The sequence below is a fragment of the Macrotis lagotis genome, chromosome 6 (assembly GCF_037893015.1).
Source record: "Macrotis lagotis isolate mMagLag1 chromosome 6, bilby.v1.9.chrom.fasta, whole genome shotgun sequence".
Classification (NCBI taxonomy): Eukaryota; Metazoa; Chordata; class Mammalia; order Peramelemorphia; family Peramelidae; genus Macrotis; species Macrotis lagotis.
The window spans coordinates 158,508,158-158,530,071 of NC_133663.1; the positions used below are offsets into that span (position 1 = coordinate 158,508,158).

At 35.0% G+C, this 21,914-nt stretch overlaps 1 protein-coding gene across 2 annotated transcripts in view; it reads left to right on the forward strand.

Annotated features, from left to right (window-relative positions):
• GPC6 (glypican 6) overlaps positions 1–21,914 on the forward strand; it is a 1,417,939-nt gene that overhangs the window by 1,090,617 nt on the left and 305,408 nt on the right. The gene's annotated exons all lie outside the window — the stretch shown is intronic.

Here is a 21,914-nt window from a genome sequence, read left to right on the forward strand (position 1 = left end):
CCTGATAAAGCTACTTTCCTGCATGTTCTTCAAGGGAGTGGCCCTCAACTCAGAATGTTTCTTCTTGTTAAGATCTTTAGGGATGGAGTGGTGCTCTCAGAATTCCATTAGCTTAGGAGGGCCCCCTCCTCCCTCAAGAGTTTGTTCCCTTAATGGTTGTCTTTTGTTCTCAAAGAGGAAGACATCAAGGAAAGTGATGCCATAACAAGCATATGAATTGGATTCACTTTTTCCTCCAGAGTCATCTGGGTCCAGTGGCCTGATATGAATCCAGAGGAGTAATCAGGGTTAAGTGACTTGCCCAAGGTCACAAAGCTAGTGTCAGTTGTCTGAAGCTAGAATAGAACTATGACTCTCCTGACTCCAAGGCCAGTGCCCCATCCATTGAACCACCTAGCTGCCCTCAAAAAAAAAATAATGAAAGCCTTCCCTTAATCAATATCCCCTTATTGGTTTGCTAAAGACCTCTACAAAGCATGGAAATTTTTCTTTTTTTTTCAGGATGTCAATACCATTCTGTGGCAGCAGACAAGATCCAGAAAAACAAATCACCAAACATTTTGTTTCTTAAAGATAAAATTGTCATTTTTGCATATAAATTTATTTGCTTTTAAAGACAAACTTAATATTTTTCATAATACATATGAAATTCATATAAGATACATAAAATATCATAGGAAAATTCATATAAAATACATTAAAAAGATCATAGGCCTCTTGCAGAAACTGGGCTTTGAGCTGAGGTTTGAAAATAACTAGCAAATTCCCCATGAACAGTCAACTTGAGTTTTTTAATTATAATGATTTTTGTCAATTTCTCTAAAATTTCACCCATGTAAAAGCAGGACAATTGCCTAAGACTGTTTTGGTATTTCAAAAAAATTTCCAAGCCTAATGTGTGTATGTATACATATTAGCACATAATATTGATGCAGGGAAATGATGTAGAAAATTATGAATGTATATAGAAACAAAAATCTGTAATCTTTTTATAATCAGGGAATCTTTTTAAGGGTGTTTCATTGTTTAACATAAAATTTTATCCTGATCTCCTCAATCTACAACCTTCTACCAGATTCCAATCACTTGAGTTGGACCTCCTCTTAAGGGGTTGACCCCTCTCTCTGATCCAGTCAACTCTGCTTGACTGCTCTTTATCTCTCTCTCTTTATCTACATCCCCCCTCTTGCCTTCACTCTCTGCCTGTCTAAAGTGTTTGTTGACCTATCCGGAGGAAAAGTTTTAAATCCTGAGCACTTCGCAGAGTGTGCAAATTGTTTACTTAAGAATCATTAGAAGGGAGAATATGTATTATTATTATTAGTTACATATACTCATCTCTTCTTTGCTACCATTTTTTTGAGTTTTTTGAGTTTATATCTAGAAAAAAAATGGAAATAAAAGTTATATAACTCAAGGTGTTCTCTTGACTGCTTCTATATAAAGTACATGCAGGGACATATGGTGAAGTTGTAGCTGATGGCTACTTGAGTTTGGATCTGCCTATGAGGAATTCAAGACTCCAGAAAGCAAGGGTGAAAATTAAACACAAATTTTTTTTTTATTAAATAAGTTACAACACATAAGAAAGTGGTAGGTAGGTAAAGAAAGACAGAGACAAAAGAGCAGTCAAACTGAACTTGACTGGACCAGCTGGTGAGAGAAGACTGGTGGCTTTGAGCTGAGTTTAACCCAGGTTTTTTTGTCTTGCCTCTCATCCTAGGGGCAGAAGGTGAACTCCCTTCCATTCTTATTGGACCTGAATTAGGTAGAGCCTAAGAGATCAGGATATAAATTTTACATTAAACAATAAAACAAAGGAAAGTGATCTACATTTCAAGAGTAGGGAGACCTAGGAGACCTCCACCCAATTTAACAAGATTTAACAGCCCTTTAAGATTACAGATTTAGTTTCTGCTACATTCAAAGTTCTTTATATCTTTTCTGTGGTAGTTAATTTACATCTCAAGAGTAGGTGGTAGTCAATTTACATCTCTACCCAATTTCTACATTCATAATTCTGTACATCTTTTCTTTGCATCAATAGGAGCTGCAGGTGAGGCAGGGCTTATCAGCAGTAATGTTCAGCTCTGCCTCATTGACCACCCCCTCACCTTAGGCCCTGATACATAGTTTTAAAAATTATTGCTTTAAAATCTTTCTTTTCTTTTTTTTTAAGTATAAGTAAGACAATTTAGATTTGGAAGAAATATTCAGTAGGTTTTTGATGAATTCAAATTCACAGAAGATCTAAACTGACGTTTTTACTTTAGATAAGAAAGGAATTAAATAAATGACTGGACTTTTATGATTGGGTTTTCCTTTTATTGAAAAGTCAACAAACCATTCCCCAAAGGCTACTACAACACAGATAATCCTAAAGTCACCAGAGAAAGTAGTGTTCTTAAGGGGACCACCAGCTTGACTTTCAACTTTACCATCATCAAAATGTGATCTGTTAGGTAGAGCTGTCTCTGTAGGTATGGTGGTCCTATCTGTGGCTTCAAGAACCTCTACTTCTGAAGATTTTGGGAGGAAAATAGTTGCCATTACTGAAGCCAGCACTGTCAACAAAATGGTGCAACATCAGAATCCTGCAAATGATATCAAAGAAGATATATTATAATCTGCTTTTCTACTGCACCCTAATGACCACTGAGCTTTTCCCATCTGACTTGCCGTTGAAATTTGATATATTTTGACTCCTATTAAAATTTGAGCTGCTTAAAACAGGGAGTTATGTAATTTTGGCTATTTGTATCCTCAGCATTTAATGTAGTACTTTACACACAAAAATTACTTAAGAAATGCTTATTCATTTCTTCATTTATGAAAATAATGAAGAAAAAAACTGAAGAGACATTCCCAAGTTTCCTAGTTAATTAGTGGTAAAGTATGCACTTGAAGCCATGACTTCTTCTTCCATTTATGTCATAAGGTTGATTTTAAACTAAATTTTAGTCTCTTGAGTCATATTATAAGGAGCATTCCAGACCATATGCTTCATTTTACACGGAACTTTTGCATAGTGATTAGTATTACCACCACTTTGGCTCTGATGACTTATGAGACCTTTAAAAATAATTACATAGATTTAGTTCTTTTTGTTATTATTCTTCAGTCCTTTTGCAGTCATGTTCTGATTCTTTGTGACCCCATTTAGAGTTTTCATGACAAAGATACTGGAGATGTTTCCCATTTCCTTCTCCAGCTCATTTTACCTATGAGAATGCTGAGGCAAACAGGGTTAAAAGTCATTTATCCAGGGTCACAGAACTAGTAAATGTCTGAGGCTAGATTTGAACTCAGGAAGATAAATCTTCCTAATTTCAAGCCCACTACCTCAGACTTTGCTTGTACCATTGTTAAATGTGCAACTTGGGAAACAAACATATCTTGAATGTAGAAATATCAGTTTAAAAAATCAATTAAATCAACACAAATGAGAAGTGAGGCATTTTTTAAAATATAAGGAAACAGTAAAAATGCATCTGTGATAAAGGGAAGATAAATGTTTGGTGTTACCAGTTAATTAAGCATTTATTAACCACCTACAATAGGGTAAAGTCATTAGTCACCAGGGATGCAAATATAAAGAATGAAACAATCTTGATTCTCTTTTCTCTAGAATATAGCTCTGAAAGCATTATGATAAGGAGGAGGGAGAGTCATTAACTCATCAAATTAGGTCAAATCCTAGAAGAGCTCTTTATCTTTTAGGTGAAATCTAGCAACTCCAGTATGTTTGCCAAGAAAACTCTATATGGTATAATGAAGAGTCAGATACAACTGAAACAACTGAATGACAGCAACAGGAGCAACACTCCTTATTCAAGTAACCTGGGGTTGATAGACAGCAGAGCTTTAAGTTTTCCCTTCAGTCTCGTAAACTTCTTCCTATCTATCCCATTTTATTTCAATTTCAACAAATATTCATTAAGTATCTATTATGTGTGAGGAAGGAACTGTGCCTGGGGAATATAGAGATCTAAAAGGAACACCCATACCCTCAATGAACTTATATTCTCCTGGGGGTAAACATAAGTGCAAGGATGATTGGGGAGGGAAAGAGAACCAATATCTTTATTTTTGAAAGGAGAGGAGAAAAGGAAAGAAGTTCATTGAAGGCCTCAGGAGTTGGCAGCAGAGTTGAGCCTTTTTTTTATAAAACATAATCATTCTTTTTCTAATACAGGTTAATATGTTTTCTTCTTGATTGTGACTGTAACCTGGGGGAATTTCACTTCATTGCCTCAGCCTTTTAAACTCCCTTGGGCCCTTCCATTGAGGATTTAGACAACAGACTAGGTGAAACAGATTATAATACTCTACAGTAAATAGCACTGCCCTTGAGTCATGTTAAATCCCTCTGTGATAAAGGATAGGATAAAAAGAACCAGGATATATGTTCATTGCCTCTCTTCTCCTTTGGAAATTTGGGGATATGTCCAGAGAAGTGAAACCAGGTTACTCAGCCAATACTGACTGAGCAGGCAAAAGACTCCAGATTCATTGCTGCCCAGAGTATGCATGCATGAGGGAAGATAAATCAATCAATTAAACAGACAAGTATTCCTCAAGTCTTACCCTGTGCAAGGCTAAGCCCTAGGGATGCAGTGAAGCAGTTCCTCAATTCAACAATTTCAAATGTCTACTATGGACCAAGCCTTGTTAAGCAATAGAGATAAAAAGGCAAAAAAAAAAAAATAGCTCCTGCCCTTAAAGAGATGTAAGGTAGGGACAACATGCAAACAAGTGTGTACTAATAGGATAAATGGCAGGTTAATGAAAAGAAAGGTGCTAGTTAAGGTTTCTGGCAAAAGATTTGAGCTAAGTGAGACTTGAAGGAAGTCAGGGAAACCAGGGAATGGAGTTGAGGAGAGAGAATTCTGAACATGGAGGACATAGTTATAGACAGAAGGAAATGGGATTGGGGAAAGGGGGATTAAAGATCCATATTTTGGGGGTTCATTTCAGAGTGAAGAACTCACCAGTCTTAGATTCAGGGAGGGAGGGGAAGGTTTAGTCTTCAATTAACAGGTTGCTAAACAAGTTTATAATTTACTACAAAAAGTTCAAAAGTTAAATTCTTGAGAGAAGCAGCAAGATTGTGAGTTTCAATAGAAGTGAGAAGAGGGTGGGAGAGTTTGGGGAATCATGCTTTCCAGAGTGGACCAACTTTACAGCAAGACAAGCAGCATAAGTGATAGTGAAGTGCATAGGGGAAGGAGATTTTGGGGAATGACATTCTCCCCAGAACAAGCTTCCTGCCAAAGGAAGGGAAGCAGGCAGTTCAACAGAGGAGTAAGCTGAAATTTTAAGGAGGACATAAGTGGGAGAGGAGATATGTTGATGTAGGACAGTAGTTCAATGAGAAGAGATGAGGTAATGAGGGATATATAGATAAGTTAAGTCAGGGACCCTTTTTGTTTTATTGATAGGGGCTTGTCTTTTGCCTGGAAGGGGCAAGGTACTTTACTAAAAGTTCATTGACTTCTTATGGTTTGTACTATGAGATAGGGGTGGGAGGGCTACATGGTCAATACAGAGGGTACAGAAGAATAACTATAAAACATTTCTCTGTCCAATATTTCCCCAATTTCACAGCCAGTAAATATGTTTAGTCTGGAAATGGTGTCTCTGGGGCAGAGCACATTAAGGAGTAAGTGCAGAGAGATCAGATTATGAGAAGAGAAGTAGTAAAGTGTAAAAAGACTGGGAAGCTGAACATTTGATGCTAGAGGTATTGGAGAGTCCATGGAATTTATTGATTATGGGGTTAATATGGTAAAAACTTTGCTTTAGGAAGTTCACTGATAGCTACTTAAGGATGAATGGAGTGGCAAAATGTTTGAGGAAGGGAGGTGGCAAAATATTTTTGGTAAAACTCTGTTTCTCAGAGCTAAGCTTGCTATAACAATAATCCTTTGTGCTTACTCTTTGGCAAAATATTTTTCTTTGACCAGCACCTGGTATTTACTGAAGGATTTATGATTTTAGCTCCCCTTATTTCTTAGGGACCTTAGAACCAACATCCATCACATCTATTGACAAGCTCACAATACTGTACTCTTGTTCCTCTCACAGAACTCTGGTTCTGTACCCCACAGAGTAATCATGACTCCCAAGACTTGAGATAACCAAACTAACTGTTCCCACAGGACCCAGGAATGTAACGCATGATCCTGCAATGAGAATAGTAGGTCAAGACCTAAAAATGATTATGTCTTGGTCCAACCCACTTGTGATTTGTGTATATAAACTCTGCCTTTCCCCAGCAAAAAAAGTTTTCCTTTGCAGGTGGTGAGGCTTCTGCCTGCAGGATCATTTTCTTCACTGAATTTATACTTCTATTTATTTCCGTACATTCTTGTCTCTAACTTGCTTTGTGTGACTCCACTCACATGCAGGTTAGAATCCTGTTACAGTTATAATAGAGGCTTCTAGCTGACTATATATATATATATATATATATATATATATATATATATATCCCTGTTTTGTGTAGGAGATCCTAAGGGCTTTCCTGCACAAGTACCTTGCCAAAGTCAGAAGATAGAGGACTATGAATAGGAAGTGACAGGATTAGGCACTAGATTGGATATGAGGATTAAGAGGAAGTGAATATTTAAAGATGACACCAAGGTTGTGAACTTAGATGACTGGGAAGATGGTGGCACCTTCAAGTTATAGGAAAGCTAGGAAGAAGCTGTATTTTAAAGGAACTTAATGAATTTAAATTTGTTGACTTTGATATCTACAGTGTGGATAGAAATATAATCCTCTGAGGAGCCTACCACATATTGACTTAGAAAACTACAAACTTTCTCTTCTGTTGTATTTTTATTCATTTTGTTAAATATTATATTTTAATATTATTCAGGCTGAACTGATGTAGCTGCTGCCTACTTGGGTTCAGTTCTACCTATGAGGAATCATTATTCAGACTCAGGAAAGCATGGGTGGAAATAAAACAATTTATTAAAAAGGTTACAAGACATAGGAAGGGAGAGAGAGAGAGAGAGAGAGAGAGAGAGAGAGAGAGAGAGAGAGAGAGAACAACTAAGCAGTGTTGGCTGAGCCATTGTCAAGAGAAGACTGAGGCCCTGAACCAAGGTCCAACCCAGGTTTTTATGTCTTGCCTCTCATCCAGAGGGCAAAAGATGAACTCCCTTCCCCTATACTGGACCCTAGTAGAGGGTAAAGCCCAAGGAGATCAGGATACAAATTTTACATTAAACAGTGAATCAATGGTACATTAAGATGGGGGGGGGGGGTTCTCCACCCCAGGCAGCTTTTAAGTTTACAATTGTTTCTGTTACAATTATAATTCTCTACTTCTAGTCAATTTATATCTCAAGAGTGGGTGGTAGAGGCAGCTAGGTGGTGCAGTGGATAAAGCACTGGCCCTGGAGTCAGGAGTACCTGGGTTCAAATCCGGTCTCAGACACTTAATAATGACCTAGCTGTGTGGCCTTGGGCAAGCCACTTAACCCCATCTGCCTTGCAAAAACCTTAAAAAAAAAAGTGGGTGGTAGTCAAAAACATCTCCACCCAAGTTCTACATTGACAATTCTCTTCATCTTCCCCCTGTATCAATACTATCTAACCTTGGGCAGAAAGGTAACATACAGAATGAGATACATTTTCAGACAAGGTCAATATATTAAGATATACTTAACTATATTCATTTGTTTCTTTCTTTTGGGGGGGTTTGCAAGGCAAATGGGGTTAAGTGGCTTGCCCAAGGCCACACAGCTAGGTCATTATTGTCTGAGTCCGGATTTGAACCCAGGTACTCCTGACTCCAGGGCCAGTGCTTTATCCACTACACTACCTAGCAGCCCCTATTTATTTGTTTCAAAGGAGAATTTCCCCTGCATCACTCACAAGTCTGATTTATAGGACAAGCAAATTGAGATGTCTGATAGGGAGTTGAATATGTGAGACTGGAGGTCGGGAGAGAAGTTAAAGCTGGATAAATAGGTCTAAGATTTCTCAAAGAACTTATATTCCAATGGGAGAAATGCCAGAAAATATATAATCATATATAATATGAACATATACAAAATATGAAAACATATACTTATATATGATAGATATAATATATAGATATCTATATATTATAGATAGAAAATTAATACAAAATAGATTTTAGGGATGAGAGAGCACTAATAACTAGGAGGGAATCAGGAAAGTTTTCCCTTAGAAAGTCCTGCTTGAATAGAACCTTGAAGGGAACCATGAATACCAATAGGGGAAGAAGGAGTACATTCCAGGAGGGGTTGAAGTAGGGAAGGGTAGGGTTCTGGGGGATTGCAAAGACATAGATGGAATGTTCTATGAGGGGCTCTGCAAATCCCAAAGTTGGAAGAGTGGGGTGAGGCAGGGATGATGTTTGTCCCTCTTCATGGAGGTGATGCCATGACAAACAATTGGATTTGAGTGAAGGGGGAACTGTGCAAAGTCACCAGCCTCACTTTCTTCTCCAGAGTCATCTGGATAAATGGAGAGCCCTGGACGCAAGACAATCAATAAGTGACTTGCTCAAGGTCACATAGCTAGTGAGTGTCTGGGATGGGATTTGAACTCAAGTCCTCATTACTTTAGGGCCACAGAACTGAACTCTATGAAGTAAGGGGAAGGAGATAATAAAAGAAGGGCCTGGGGTTATGAAGAGATTTAAATGTCAAAAAAGCGTATTAATTGAATGTATAGACAAAGGCAGCTAGGTGGCTCTGTGGATAAAGTGCCAGACTTGGAGTCTGAAGACTCATCTTCCTGAATTCAAATCTGTCTTCAGATACCCTGTGATGCTGTGACCCCAGGCAAGTCACTTAACCCTGTTTGCCTCAGCTTCCTCACCTGTAAAATGAACCAAAGAAGGAAATGACAAACCACTTTGCAAAGAAAACCACAAATGGGATCACAAAATGTTGGACATGACTGATACTGAAGCACAATAAAGACAAATAAGGAATCAATTAAACTTCTTGAGTAGTGGGGAAAATTTTATCAAACCTGTACTTTAGGAAAATCACTTTGGTGACTTTATGGAGGATAGATTAGAGTGGAGTAAAGATTGATCAGGAAAGGAAAAGGAAATGAAAGGATGAAATAGGTTTTGATTTCTGTTTCTGCATGTGAGAAAGAAGTTCTGTTTCATTTCACTCTCATTTACATAATTTAAAACTACAGTGACCCATATGTTACTTGTTGGAATCAATGAGACAGACAGAAGAGAAACCAAGGTGTAGAGATCACAGGGGAAGATAATTGTATTAATTTGTATATATTTAATATCAATATTTCATTTTGTAGACTAGAACTTGAGAAACTCTAGCTTGGTCAAGGGTTAAATGATTCTTTAGAGTCAGAGGGAAAGGGTAAGAGCAACTTAAAAGTCCTTTTGGGGAATAGCTTGGGCTTTTTCTGGTTTTGAGCTCTCTCTAGTGGTCCATAGGGATATTGTCATATTTTGAAAGGTGGAAGTCCCTTGTGGCCATAGAGAGGGAACAACCCAAGTAGATGCCACTATAGACTAACTCAGAATTAGTACTGTGAGTTACTTCAAACATTTTTGACTGAATTTTAAATGATGTTATAAATGTCTTGTGACCATGTGTAAAGGAGACAGTACACTCAAGCCAAACCCAAATACATTACATACATATTAATTTCTATGAACATACTTTCCACTTCCAACTTATATTTGATTATTCAGAAAGCTTACACTTTTAGTGTTTATTTTCCATACTATTCTCCATATTTCATTTCTAGGGCCAAGAATAAGAGTAGAGTTTTACTGCTAAGGACTTCCTATTTAAACTTGATGTGTTACAAAGTCAATAATAATGGTTTTCATTATATCTCTATGTATAAACATGAACACAAATATATCTATCTATCTATCTATATATATATATATACACTATATACACATATTTTTATTATCATTTAAACCTTATAACAGCCCTCTGAAGTATGTATTACAAAGAGCTCTGTACTAATTCTAAAGTGGAGCTAATAAAGATAAGAGTGAGTTGCCTGAGATCAGATTTGAACTCAGGGCTTCCTGATTCATAGTCCATAACTTTGTGCTAACCAGCTGATATAGATGTAAGCTATTGGTCTTGCTTTTCATTAATGATAATTGTGAATATATAACATTATATATAATCACAGTATTTGATGAATGAATGAATGAAAGATTAACTTCATAAGGCTCATATGACTTTTTTTTGCCTGCTTCTCAGATCATTTATCTCACTTTAGTTCAAGGCCCAGTCTGCCAGGAGGTTTTCTCTGATTCTATAAAAATTAATCCACCCTCCCCCAAAAAATCCAGAATCCCTCCCTCCTCTACTAAATGATTTTTGAAATGATCTATAAGATTGCAAGTTTCTTGAGAGTAGAGATTCTGTGATTTAATTTGTTTTCTTCCTACCTTTCCCTAGGTCCAACACAAAGTATGGCATTGTGCTTAATAAATGTTCTAATGAATTAGGGAATTATATATATCTTAATATTTATATTTTTGTATTTATGCAAACTCTGTGTTAATCTTGCTTATCTTCCCCCACTACAATGAAAGATCCTTGATGCCTAAATTAATTTAATTTCTAAAATGAATCCCAAATCCCTAGAATCCCACAAACTATACTCCATAAATACTTTTAAATTGACTGAATTTAGTAGAATTAAAGATTTTTAAATGTAATTATTTTATTCATCAAGTAAAGAAGCATTTCAATAAAAGCATTCTTTTAAAATTTGGTCAAGCCACAGATCACAAACTTTCATTCAAAAAGACTGCATATTGGGGACACAAATTAGTTTTAGCTTTCATCATTCAGTTTTGAAGCTAAGAATCTGATTAGCATATTTATACTTCTTGTATTTATATTAGCTGAATTAATTGAATTTGTAACAATTATAGACCTGTACAGATCTCTTTAGTGATGGGTATTGATTGTTACACCACAGAAGCTTTACCTCATTAAAAATAAAGTGTTTTAGTCATTGTAACTCTATAAAGAGAATTGGATGCCATTGTTATAATACTCATATGTTTGATGGATATATTAAAATCTCTTTTAAAGCTTCACTTGTAATGCAATGATTTGGTAAGTCTCATATTGTCAGATATGTTGTATATTATAGCCCAAGACTAACTTCTTGATCTGCAAAGAATTTTGAGTGATGTGGCTCCTTACAGGTCACCTAAGTCATACTCTTCATTTTACAGATGAGAAAAAGGAAGTTAAGTGATTTTTCTCAGATCATATGGGTAACTTACTATAATCAGGACTGGAATGTATATCTTCTGTTTCCAAATTAAGAACATCATATAAATCATTTCATACAGTATAATGCATGGATTCACTTTCTCCAAAGTCTTGCCTTGCCCTTGCCCTTGATTATGACTCAAGATACAAGGACAGGTCATTAATTTATTTATACATTCAACACACTTTTATGAAGTAACTACTACCTGTAGAAGGGCACTGTATTAGTTGTAATAAGGGACAGCAAAATTAAGAAATGGTCTCTGAATAGGTTTTGTAGATAGAGGAAGCAATAGCAGTAATAATACATACTTTTATAGAATTGTCCCCAGTAAGTCCACCAATTCCCAAAATCATACTAATAATCACTGGAATTTATAAAGCACCTCAATATTTACAAATTCCTTTTCCCAATTCAGTTCTCTAATGTAGATCATGTCCAGGACTGCCATATAGGCTACCAGGAAAAACACAATGTTAGCCAAACACAAAGTGATAACTAGAGTTCTTTTGCCTGGAGCAAAAACAGCTGTAGGGTGACAATAGCATAGAGAACAGTTAGATATCAGATGCAATTGCCCTCAAAGAGAGATGGCTTATCCCTCAGAGAATACCCTGCTCTCTCATGGGAAAATGATGGCAGCTTTCAGATTTGTTTAAGCATGGGTTGCTCTGTCCAAAATACACTACATAGTGAACTCAAGCAGTAGTTAAGTGAGATGGTAACCATAACAAACCTCCTCTGATGTAATTTTGATATGTTTTGTAATTCATCCAAGGGGGAAAAAGTTAAAGGGAAAAAATGTTTGAGTAACTATGCTAGATACCAAGAGCACTATTATGGAATTACTAAGGTGATAACATAGCTAATGTTCCTTAGCTGTCAGGATAATGGAAGCATTTGCAATCTCTTGGGTCTCAGGGATCTGGTAATGTGTTTTCATTTATTTTCCATCTATTGTGTATCATTTTCATTTAAACACCTTAAAAGTTGAGGTTAATATCCACATTTAGCCTAGAGAGTGGTGTTAGAGCAATCACCAAATGGAGACCATTTCTTCATACTTTTATTATCATCATCTTCTTTGGAATCTTTTTTCTAAATTTTTTTGGGACTATTTAACCTGATGTCAGCTGTCTTTTTTTCCTCCAACATGTAATATACGAATATGAGTTCTCTTTCTTGCATTTTGTCTGTTATAGTTAAATGCTTCAAATGAAAATGCTTCTGCAAAGAAATGATCTTAATTTCTGAGAAGAATTTTCAGATAATCTCTTTAAATTTTCCTTTTAATAGTATAATGACAATAGAAGGTAAAGTTTTCAAAGGGCTTTAAACATATCTTATTTGATCCTTACAGTAGTGTGTGAGGTAGGTACAGATGAGGGAACTGAAGCTAACAGACACTTGATTACATTGTGTAATACCTGAATACTGATTAAGGGAAGGAGATGGTTATGAACATTTATGTGACATCTACTATGTGCTGAGTAGTTTTTACAAATATTTCATTTGCTTCTCAGGAGTCCCTGAGTTCAAATCCAGCCTCAGACATTTAATAATTACCTAGCTGTGTGGCCTTGGGCAAGACACTTAACCCCATTGCCTTGCAAAAACCTAAAAAAAATATATATCCTTGAAAGGTTTATGTTATTAATATTTCCATTTTACACTTGAAGAAAATGAGGCAAATAGAAGTTAAGAGACTAATCTAGGGTCACAAAACTCATGTATCTTAGGCTGGATTTGAACTCAGGTCTTTCTAACTGGAGGCAGGTAGGTGGCAAAGTAGGCTTGGAATCACAAAGATTCATCCATCATGAGTTCAAATTTCAGCTGCTGGTTGTGTAACTCTGGGCAAGTCACTTAACCATTTATCTCCGTTCCTAATCTGTAAAATGAGTTAGAGAACAAAATGTTAAACTACTCCAGTATCTTTACCAAGAAAACCCCCAAATGGGATTACAAAGAGTGGTTCACAACTAAACAACAAATGCTTTTTTGTCTCTAAGTCCAGCAATCTATCCATTGTAATATCATCTACCCACTTCCAAAAATATATGATGTTAATTTCCTTATATTTTAATAATAGCACTGCCTGAAAGCTATGAATTTTAAATCTCAAGTTCCAAGTATTCTCGTAAGCTAGCTAAGAGTCAAATACACAAGTACTGCCCATTTAGGGGGAAATAAATGTTTATATGTGTGTGTGTGTATACTTATATATACATACATATATATATAAAACATAAAAATGATAGATCACAATGTGGTCATTCCCTTGAATATATACTTTATATATTCATATATATATATATATTTTTAAAATATATTTATAAAAGGGTTCATCAAACATTAAACTCCCTCATTGTTTTAAACTATATTGATTTTTGAAAAATATGATTTAGACATCAATTTCCAGGAAACATCTCTCAAGTCAAATTGAGTCAAACTTGAGAAAGTATGACTTTCAGTTATACAGATGAAAGAATTGAAATACAGTGAAGTGCAGTGAGTCAAATAGCTAGTCCCAAAGTAGAAAAGTCTCTTTAATTTCATCTCAATGTTTTCTCCTGCCTCTATACTATCACTTCTATGTATATGATATCCAGCACCGCATCCTTTTATTTGAATTATATAGTAATGCCAAATTTGCACAGCCTGTTTAGGTTAAGATGGGAGAGGGGAAAGGGAGAGAATAAGCATTCTTATAACTGTATCAAGTCCTTTTTTAAAAAAACAATAAATATTATCTCATTAATGCCAGAAAAATATTATCCTGATCATATTATTAACCAAGAGACATCAAAATTTTTATCAGGGACAAGGAAAAGAAATGAATGAAAAGGTTACTACAGACCCCTTTTTTGAAGTGTTTTATTTTATTTTTGCTATAGAAACTCAGCCAGGGCTTTCTCCCTTATAACAGTTGAATCTGTTTAGTACCAAAGGCTCTGACCCTTTCTTTCTGACATCAACCTCATTACCCATGCACTTTAAATCGCTAAAAACCTTCAGATGCAAGTAGGGGATAGAATAAATGACCCCTGGAGGCTCTTTTTAGCCACATGATTCCATTAAAACGTAGTACCCTATCTGACTAAGTACATTGAGAGGATGAAGTACATCCTTCAAAGAGATGATTTCATTCTATAAACCTCTGGCCTGGTTTCCTTGGAGAGTACTTCTCAGTTTTCTATTTTCTCTGTTAAAATTTGGATTAAAATATTTCCAATATTCTCTCAAGTTAAGCCTGTGCTCTACTGCATTCAAGTGTCACAATTTCAGCCTTTAGTTGTTTTTTGGGGGGGGGTTGTGGAGGGTCTTGGCTCTTTACTTAGACTGTGAACTTCTTGAGAGCAGGCATGTTCAGCCCTAATGAAAATGTTAAAAATGTTCCAAGGGAGTGCTTTTGGCTGTCTGAGTGCCCAGATGCCCAGTTGTTCTCCTTTAAAGGTTCTTTTTATATAAAATGACCAGGATAGTTTCTGGACCCCAAAATCGACTTCAGGAAAATACATAAAATATATTCATTAGTGATATAAATAACTTATACAGTCTTAAAGTATTATTCCCCTCTCAAGATATTTGCATTTTTAACCTAGAAAGTATAAACACTTGTGTAGGAAAGATGATCATAAAACATAATCTTTGTTCTTATCTTGTGGAATTGACAAATTAGAAGTAAAGATAATGTTTATGTGTGAATAATTAATATATAAACAAAATATGAGTTACAGGCACCAAGGGGAGTTATATATGCTTATAAATTATCAATGAGGGGGTGGCTAGATGGCGCAGTGGATAGAGCACCAGCCCTGGAGTTAGGAATACCTGAGTTCAAATCTGACCTCAGACCCTTAATAATTACCTAGCTGTGTGGCCTTAGGCAAGCCACTTAACCCCATTTGCCTTGCAAAAACCTAAAATTAAATTAAATTAAATTTTTAAAAATTACCAATGAGGACCAATGAAGTCTTCATGAAAAAAAGTAAACTCTGATCTACACCTGGAAAGATGGATCAAATTTCAATAGTTAAAAATGAGATGAAAACCCATACTATGTATAGTGTGGTACATGGAGTTCTTAAAGTTTAGAAAATGATAGTGTAGGGGCAGCTAAGTGGCACAATAGATGGAGCACCAGCCCTGGATTCAGGAGGACCTGAGTTCAAATTCACTTAATAATGGTCTAGCTGTGTGACTTCGGGCAAGCCACTTAAACCCCATTGCCTTAAATAAATAAAAACTATTTTTAAAAAAGAAAAGAAAATGATAGAGTAAGTTTGGATCTACATAGGTAGCTTAGAGTCAGATAATCTTGAATGCTAGACCAAAGTATTTCTATTTAATTCAATAGATAATTGAAAACCATTAAAGGTTTTTAGAAGGGAAGTGACAGGATCAAAGGCAAATATTAGAAAGATAATTTTGTCAACATGATATGGGAAGAGGAAAAATTAGAATCAGGGAGACCAATTAGAATACTATTTTAATAGTCTAAACAAAAAGTAATAAATGCCTAGACTAAGATGTTAGCAGTAATATTGGAAATTAAGGTGGTGATAAGGGGAAATGAAAAAGTCCAGAGGCCTAACTTAAGAAATGAAATTTTAATATTGAAATTTCATTAATTAGTTCACATATAAGAAAAATACATTACCTAAAATAAGCTTCCCCAGTACTTCAGAAATCAATCATATTGGCCATGATTTTCTCCACCAATGTATATGTACAGACATGGTAGGAGAGTTAATATTTTACAATGCATTTTTGTCCCTGATGTGACTGAGAACTGTCAGTAACAAATGTAAGTGCTCAGTACTTACTGATTGATTGGAATTGGAAGTTTTCATAAAGATTATATCACTGACTTTGCAAATTGCCTTCCATCAAATATTTGCTAAAACACCAGCTAGTTCACCTTTAGGATGCAGTGCAAATACCTATTGCTATCAAAAACTTCTTGCCTTTGGTATCATGAAAAGTATGACACATGACTTATAAATGTGAAACTTGAAATGTCCAGTTAAAATGTATGCTTTATTTATCCAGAGGCATGGCTCAGTAGATAATATGTATCAGCAGAAAGTATTTCACAACATAATTGAGGCATATAATAAAATAGAATTAAATAGTAATTTAGAGGCAACTAGCCCTTCAAGAATTGCATTCTTTGAACTTTATTTGGGCTTATTGTATAACTCACAAGATCCAAGGTAAGGTTTTAATGAATTTAAATATGAAAAGAGTATGTCACTTCATGAAATCTTTTATGAATAGGTCAGAGAGTTGATTAAGAGATATAGAGTTTAAAAAATTTAGAGTGTGTTGCTTAGTCCACTTACATACCCAGCTCCGATCACTGTGACCAAGATGAACTATCAAGGCCTATATTTTGTGTTCCTATGCAGTGATGGTTTTAACTTGCAAAAAAAGAGAGAAAGACAATGCCCTTTGTGATTTGGGTCTATGGACACGAAGAACAAAGCCAAACTTTTCTAAGGAGAGTGACAGTTCCAAAAGGTCCCCTCTATGACTTAATAGATCCATAGAAGAGATGTGCCAGTCATATTTAAGATGTTGCCAGTGGCAAGATAAAATGTTGCAAATACAGCACAAAAGAATGGGGACTGTGTAATATTGTGTGCAAATTCTGGAGGGAGAGAACATAGAATTTAATCAGCTGTCACTGCCCTTAGGTATTAAGATGATGATGCACTGGAACAAATATTTGGAACTAAAGTATTTAACATAAGCTATAAGAGTTCAAAGTGAATACATTTGACACTTAAAATCTGACTGCCTGCATCTGGTCAGATGGAAAATTTGTGAATTCCTGCGTTCAGTTTTACTACTGTGTCACCAAGGGGAGGCTGCCATTCAGTTAGTAGATATCTCATGGAGATTAGAAGTCAGACCATAATTTTTAGATAGAGAGAATATTTCCTAAAGCACAGTTTCTAACCACATACTGCATGAATTGGCACACCACCACATATATATAGGAGACCCTAAATAAATACTTCAGTAATCCATGTCTAAAATAGCTTGGATTGTTCCCCTGCAATTTCCTGGCTCTTTTAGTTACCATTAAAAAAAATAAGAAATTAGGTGCTGGCAGGCATCTGGGTAGCTAAGGTAATTGGGGTGCCTAAGGTCATTCTAATGTCACACTATGAGAGGAACATTCAAAAGAAAGTTACCTTTATAAAAAAAAAGTAGCAGAGATTTAGGATGCCTACCAGAAAAGATGTAAACTTATAGGCTGTAGATGAGGGAAAATTGCTCTTTTGCCTTCACTGGGTGACACCACCACCTCAATTCCTGGAGGCAGCTTTGGGAGAAAAATATCAGGGAGAAACAAGCTAAAACGATATTGTTGCTTAGCCCTGGAAAGCACAGCACAAGGGATGTTTCTGGATAGAGAATAAGTATTGATTCCACAAAGTAATCAGAAAAATTAGACCTTAGAAAAAAAAAGATCTTTCCTTCCCTCTTCCCCCCCTTCCCTTAGAACCAAGAATCCAAATAATTCTAAGTCTTTGGGTTGCACTTCCCTCAGTTGCAACAAGAGGCAGAACCTAAGAAGAGAAGGGTACAAAGTTCAATTTAGGTTACATAGATCTGCCTTACATCATGTTGAGTTTCATTGCTGTACCTCTTACTATTGACTTTTTTTCAGTAAATGTTTTTTATTCTAAAAGTGCATGAATTAATAAAGATCATTGTATTTGGAGTCAGAGGACCTGAGTTCAATCCCTGTCTCAGATATTCACCTACATGATTATGAGCAAGTCAATTAATCCTTCCAGATTTCACTTTGCTAATCTATAAAATGAGAAGATATAACAGAATGATCTCTTCTTCCTAACTCTGTCTATGATTATATACACCTATGAAGTTGGGAAAGAGACTGACATCCTGTGGGAATAGAAGCAGTGTGCCAAAGTAGCTATGAATTATGATGGAATAATTAATATCCTTAAATATGAGACTGAGACAGCACAGAAAAGAAAAAAAGGGTAATATGTGACTACCCAGGGGACACTATGTTTATGCATGCTCAGGATGACTGAAAAGAAGGCAACCAACTTGTATCTCAGGTAGTTTCTTCTCAAGGAGAAGGAACTATTATCTTCAGGTGTCCTTTGTAAGATATTGCTAAGATCTTCAAAACATATGAAAAAGGAAAAAACCCTAATAATGCAACATATGGTTGAATGACCTGCCATTATAAAACAGTGTAATATAACTTATAATTTTTCCTGTACCTATTATATGGACTTGAATATGAAGAGACTATTTTATAGATAATATTAAATCATAAATTTTTGTCATAAGAATACTTTTCTAAAAGCACATTTATAAAATACTTATTATTGTGAAAAATGAAGGAGAAAGCTTTTTGAATAAAAGGTGAGCTGAAAAAATATTATCTTATCATGAATTCTTAATATTTATTTTGTTTATGATTTAAAAAAAAGAATGGAATCTATTTGGCTAAATAACAACCTGTACTTATTTTTAAAATAAGGTAAACCATTAGCTTACAGCAAATATTTATGAAATATTCACATTTTGCTCTGAAAACAGGTACAATTAAATGTGGCAACCATCAAATGAATTACTCAAATATTGCTTTTACTGTATGATCATTTAATGTGTTGCTTTTGTTTTTGATGAGAATGTGTATGTAAAATAACTTTAATGGTAAAACAATATATAAAGTGCATGTTTCTTTTTCTTATTCTTTATGTTGCTCAAAGTGATTAGTAAAATGCAGTGATATAAAGTTTAGACTGAAATAACTCATCATTTTATAGAAATTGAAACATAGTGAGGCCCAGAAAGAAACTCTTAAACAATTTCTTCCTAATGTATATGTTTGAAAGAATTCATGCTATGATTTACTGGCTGCTAATCTTGTGCCTACAGCATTTTAAAGGTTAGTGTCAAACTAGTGAGATACAAAGATGTTGCAAGTTTGATACTAAGCCCCATTTATTTATTAACTTGGTGAAGTCAGACTAATATTAGATGAGATCCTAGAATTTTCTAATTAGATCACTCTTCTCTGGATTCTGATCTTGAAATATAAATATAGAACACTATGGTGATTTTTCCCCTCTCAGTACCCAGACATGTATCATTATCAAAAGCAAAAGTAATTTATTTGCTTACTTTGATACTTTGATGGATTCAAAGTTTCATCAGTGTGGGTACTTCAGTCACACACCTCAATTTCTCATTGCCTTCTGATTCTGCCCAATTTTTTCTCAATGTATTTCCATAAATTCTTGAGACCTTTCTCTGATTATTGTAGTACTGCAAAGTATCAACATAAAATTTGGCCTTTTATTTCACTTTTGATACATGATTGACTTCCTCCTTTTCTAGTCATTTATGTATTTAATGATATCTTTCACTCTCCTTTAAGTCATCATCAGTCATTTACAAACTACTCGTGTGATTATGGGTAATTGTTTTACACATTTTCTAGTATGCACAATGGAAATAATGATAATAGTATTTAGCTATATATATTTTCCATGATTGTTATGAAGAAAGCATTTTGCAAATTATATATATATAAGTATAAATGTATGAATAATGTACATATTTCATAAAACATTGCAATATATTATATAATTTATAAATATTCTATTGTGATGATGATGTTTACCATATACCTTTCCAATTGTTCTTTTGGTTACTTATAATTTTAGCTAATAATGAAGGTCAAGATATTTCTTAGTTGTGAAATTAATTTTTAATTTATTGGGATTTAAACATTGGAGACAATATGATAGCATTCAAAATGTAATCCTACTTCTTAACAAATGACTTCTTTGAACATTCATTGAAATGACTTTGGAAGGGGCAGATAAGGTAGTGCAGTGGATAGAGCACTGACCCTAGAGCCAGGAGGACTTGAGTTCAAAGGTAGCCTCAGACACTTAATTACCTAGCTGTATGACCTTGGGCAAGTCACTTAACCCCATTGCCTTACAAAAAAAAACAAAAAAAACTTTGAAGTTGCAACTTTGATGACTTAGATGAAATTCAAGCACTTTTATTTTTGAAGGATGCTTTTTTATTTCTATCCTACTGATTTTGGTACTTACTCTTTATCCTTTCTCCAATCTCTAACTTTCTACATTTTTACTGGTTCAACAGGCATTGTGCTAGGTATTAATAATACAAAGACAAATTAGCTCCTACCTCAAGGAAACAACATGTACATATACATATAAGTAAATACAAAAATATATGAAAATAATACAAGAAATTGTCATTTTGAGGGTGGAGGGAAGCACTAGCAGCTTAGTGGTAGGGTAGAGTAAGAGGGGAGATGAGGTAAGGACTTATATTAGAAGTGACACTTGAGTTAATCTTTGTGTAGTCTTTTGTTTGCTTGTTTTTAATTTTATTTATTTAAGGCAATGGGTTTTAGTGACTTGCCCAAGACCTCACAGCTAGGCAATTATTGTGTCTGAAGCCAGACTTGAACTCAGGTCCTCCTGACTCCAGGGCTGGTGCTCTATTCACTATGACACCTAGCTGCCCCTTGAGTTAAACACTGAAAGAAACTAAGTATTCTAATAGGTAGAGAAGAGGGGATAGTGCAGTGGAAAATTGGCAATTAGTAATATTATCCTCTATTTTTGCCAATGAGAATGCAAAGGTTCAGGAAATTTAAATGTTTTGCCCAGAATCACATTGCTAGTAAGTGTAAGAAAGAAATTCAAACTCAATTCTTCAATTCAAATCCAACACCCTATCTTTTCATACACTTTCTTTTTTTAATTCTTCAATCAATGTAATTTAATTATAAAATTGATAAAAAGTGACAATACCTTCACTGTAAAGGAGAAATAAAATTGATGCAAAATGAGAAAAATCACAATAGAAAAATATTGACATTTCTTTCACAAATATTGATAATGTATCCACTAACACATCACCTCCTTTAAGTGTCAATCCAACTGAATTTGATCATCAAAGGAAAGAGATCTGTTGTTAATTGATGTCTGCCTTTAATCAACATGAATCCAACAGTAGTAACCATATGTTTTTATTTTCATGTTTTGATAATGACTGGATGTTAGTTTAGCCCAATTAATTTATCCAGCTTGGACACTTTCAGTGATATACATATATGACTACAAAAGGATCTAGACCACTTGTATTAAGACTGAGGGATAGCCAATAGATAGTGCAAGTTCTGTACTAATAACCACAATATTATAAGAAACAGAGGAAGACATTAAGCACATTGGGTACATTATCCATGGAAAATCAACTTAAGCACACTTTTTTAAGTGACTACAATATGCAAGCTACAGTGATGTATAGGTATAGGTAGTAATTTATGATACTCAAATACAAAAATAGATCAGTCTATGAGATTATTGCATTTTTCCCCATAATGATAAAGATTTCAGCTTATCCATATCCATCTATTCAGTGCAACTCTTTTCTATTTCTTTACCTTTGCTGCAGCTACAGGGAGTTCATCCAAGACACTAAGACATTCCTCAATATCTGTTGACAAAACTTGCACTTCAGCAACTGAATGGAGGATAGACTGAAGTGAGAAGATATTTAAATTAAGGAGACCA